The sequence below is a fragment of the Mustela nigripes genome, unplaced genomic scaffold, assembly GCF_022355385.1.
Source record: "Mustela nigripes isolate SB6536 unplaced genomic scaffold, MUSNIG.SB6536 HiC_scaffold_3643, whole genome shotgun sequence".
NCBI classification, from domain to species: Eukaryota; Metazoa; Chordata; class Mammalia; order Carnivora; family Mustelidae; genus Mustela; species Mustela nigripes.
Window position 1 is genome coordinate 1 of NW_026743049.1, and position 3,653 is coordinate 3,653.

At 48.6% G+C, this 3,653-nt stretch overlaps 1 long non-coding RNA gene across 1 annotated transcript; it reads right to left on the reverse strand.

Moving 5' to 3' along the window:
- Positions 1–8: 8 nt before the first annotated feature.
- On the reverse strand, positions 9–3,581 carry LOC132009047 (uncharacterized). Its single transcript, XR_009401774.1, has 3 exons — positions 2,512–3,581; positions 1,889–1,997; positions 9–1,070 (listed from the first exon to the last, which is right to left on the reverse strand). It is a non-coding gene; the product is annotated as an uncharacterized LOC132009047 (long non-coding RNA).
- Positions 3,582–3,653: the final 72 nt, after the last annotated feature.

The window sequence follows — 3,653 nt, forward strand, 5'->3', positions numbered from 1 at the left end:
CTGAAATTAATCCTTCAATTTCACTTCTATCACTGGGATACTGTCTCGTTTTAAAACTGGAAGCCTTTCATCCTGAAGTCATGGTGGGTAGCTTTATACTTACCAGACAGAAAGAGCACTCACACTGGCAGGTGACTGGAAGAAAGCCCTCAAACGCTGAGACTGGCTTCATGACTTCTCTCAGCCTGAACTAGATGAATCTGACGCTCTCTACGTTGGAAGCTGCTGATTGCTGGTGGCCTCACATGGTGCAGCCCATACTACGGCCGCTCAGAGGCAGGATACACTGACTCCCTGTATTTAACTGTATCCTTATAGGTCAAGAACACTGGGTAACCAAGTTCCAGACTTAAGGTACTACCCCGCTAACTCGCCCTTCAAAGCCCTTTATCTTTGAATATTCCCTCCCTCCCACCTTCCTAGCCTGGCAAACTCCCCCATGGTCTTCAAGACTTAAGTCACATCAATTCTGCGAAGACGCCTCCCCTCACAGACTTTCCCTGCGCACAGAGCTGTCTTCCAGCTCCTCCAGTGGGCATGGGCGCCTTGGTGTGGTCACGCTTTTCGGCAACTTCATTAACGTATAACTTATGGAAATGGAAATTGACCTAAAAATGTTCTGATCCGTACCTTCTTCCTAGGCAAGTCCCTCACCCCTACTAAATTAAGATGATCCCTGAGTTATGGCATCACTGGAAGAGAAAAGAGCGCATGCCTGATTCCTGCCATGCTGATGGGCTCCAAGCGGGACCAACCTTTTCTTACAATCAGAAGAGCAGGAACTAAGAGCATCTTCAAGGAAGAGCCCTGAGCTCTCTCGCACCCAGTCAAGAAACGAAGCCAGATTAGATGCTCTGTGTTTGTGGAATGAGGTGCATGGGGGCACAAACCTCATCCATGTATGGTTTCACCAGTATTTGACCAACTAACGCCTCTGCATCCTGTGTCTTGTCAATTGTAGCGTAAGTCCGGAGGCAGTGCCGTATGATGTCCACATTGGAAGTCTGAAGCCCTTCTAGCAACAGGCCTCCCAGGGACTGCTGCAGCATGGCCGTAATGTGGGCTATACGCTGCAAGAACAGAGAGACCAGGAAAGAAGGTCCAGGCACAACAGTTTCTAAAAGCTCAAATATATGTGTATAATTTATATACATATGTGTTATATATATAAAGCGAGCCTCTAATTCTACCAGAATATATGTAAGATTAAAATCCCAACATTTCCTAGAGAATAACAATGAATCTCTTCTCCCCGTGATTGCTTTCTTTCTTTCTTTCTTTCTTTTTTAAAGGTTTTTATTTATTTATTTGTCAAGAGAGAGCACAAGCACATAAGGAGTCATAGGCAGAAAGAGAAGCAGGCTTCCTGCCAAGCAAGGAGCCCAAGGTGGGACTCGATCCCTGGACCCTGGGATCATGACCTAAGCCAGAGGCAGTGGCTTAACTGACTGAGCCACTGAGGCGTCCCCTCCCTATGATTTCTTTGAAAGTAAGTCGGCTTCATCAAAGTGAAGTTTAGACAATTATGGAACGACAAAAAGTTATTTGCCTCTTAAGCTACGGAGTAAATCTGACAAACGTGCATTTAAACCCAGTCAAGGGCTTTGGATAAATGAACTCTGACTACGTCATATGATGTGTCAAGTTACATGAAATTCAGAATTAATTTTACTTGCATAGTTTGGAGACTATGCTTGTGTCTTTACACAAAATCTATCTAGTGTGACATAATGGAAGCAGGGTCCCAAGCAGGAGATACTGAAAAAAAAAATTCAAAGCTAGCTTCAAATTCCTGTAGAGTAGCAATTATCAGGGGCAATGCTAGGTCAAACCAAAATCATCCAGGAAATTCACAAACAGCACATTGAAAATCGAAACCAACACTTACTGGTCTTACTTTGTCCAGAAGAGGCATGCCTTTGCTCTGAACAGCATGAAACTGTAACTGGTTAAATTCTGTGGCAATTCTCTCCAAAATCTCTCTAGTCCAGAGAGGGCTAGTAGAGACAATTAGAGAAGTGTAATTCCCAAAGTTAAAACCTGCCACCCCCACCGCCCCCCATGCCTTACAGCGCTCAGGCACCTGCACCTGCACGCCATCAATTTTCAGGACAAACTGTCTGTGCAGCAGGCCCCAGGTGCGAGGGGTGAGGAGCGGGGAGGTCATAGAAGCCACCGACGCAGCCTGGCCCGGGCCACAGGGCCCAGGCAAGGGGATGGAGCTATTTTAGGTCAGTGTGGGTACAACTGCATGTTTCCACCACGTTCCTCGGGCTCTCCCATTCGTGCCCTTCTTCTCCCTTCTTCTCCCATTCTCTAACCCCCTCCTCTCTCTTTCCCTGTCCTACCGTTCATACGTGAATCCCCCTCTTCTTCTCCGCCTGCCTCATTCTCCCTCCCAAGTACCTCCCCAGTACCAACTACTGCTGTCTCCTCAATCAGCTAAAACTGACCACCTAGCAGCAACCTGGGAAATCGCTCAGAGCAGCGGACTCCCACGTTTACATTTACCCAACGGCAGAAAGAGCAAGCTCGGTGTTCCGGGAGCTGGTGAGAAATCACTCACAGTGCATCTGCCATCAAGTGGACTGGATACACTTCCCTCTTGCCCCCCACATTAGAAAGTGTCAACCCCATTCAAAAGGAAGCCGAACAGTGAAATAAAAAAAAAAAAAAAACACAACAAAGGCCCCAAATCCCTGCTGGGCTCTATGAGGCATCCCACATCTGAGGATGGGCAGTCAGGTAGTGAGGAAACACACTGTAAGGAAACCCAAAAATGTCTGGAGACCTGCCACGGTGTGCCCTGTCCCAGAGCATCAGAACTGGTGTGGAGGGAAGGCAGGCACTGGGCACGACCAATGCAGAAGCCTAATCCCAACCTCTACTGACCGATCCTATGCGCATTTCCTATTTATCCTTATCTCGGCATTTCTGGGCCTAGCAGAGCATGATGGATTTACCATGCGCTGATGCTGCTCTGGCTTTCCTGACTCCAGAGCTCAGAGCTGCTCTTCTGGAGAAAAGAGTCCTCCAAGGTAATTCTGAGCAAGAAAGCGCACAATGTCTGTTTATCAAGGACAGTGCTGCAAAGGGACAGGATTGTAGACACAGAGCTCACTGAGGTGTTTCTATCCGAGGAGCACAGCAGCAACAGCAAAGACTGGAAGAACACTGGAGGGCCAGCTCCCCAGGGGCCGAATGTGGACATGGCTGGAGGGGCTGCAGGTGCTGCCAAGGGCCGCAGCAAAGCAGAGCCGCTGGAGACACAGGCTGCAGAAGGGCCGCGTACAGACTGCTAAGTGTGAACAAACCAGGGCAGAAGCACGAGTGCAACGGGCTAGAGACACAAGCACAGTGGAGGCTGACCACTTAGTTGAATGCCTTGATGTGAAAGGGGGCAGAGACCTAGGACCAGAGAATCGCTTCCTTTGGGATGTGTCCGTTCTTAATCTCCATCATGAGACATGTGGAGCATATGGTCTCTCAAGTTCCTTCCAAATCTAAAACTTTAATTCCTAAAATTTAGAAACCTAACTCGGCCTGCAGGGGGAGGGACTGTTAGCCTCACACAACAGAGCACGCAGGGCACCAGGTGACCTTGATGCAGGCAGCCCAGCTGGTATGTGCAGAACCAGCCCGGGCTACTCCCA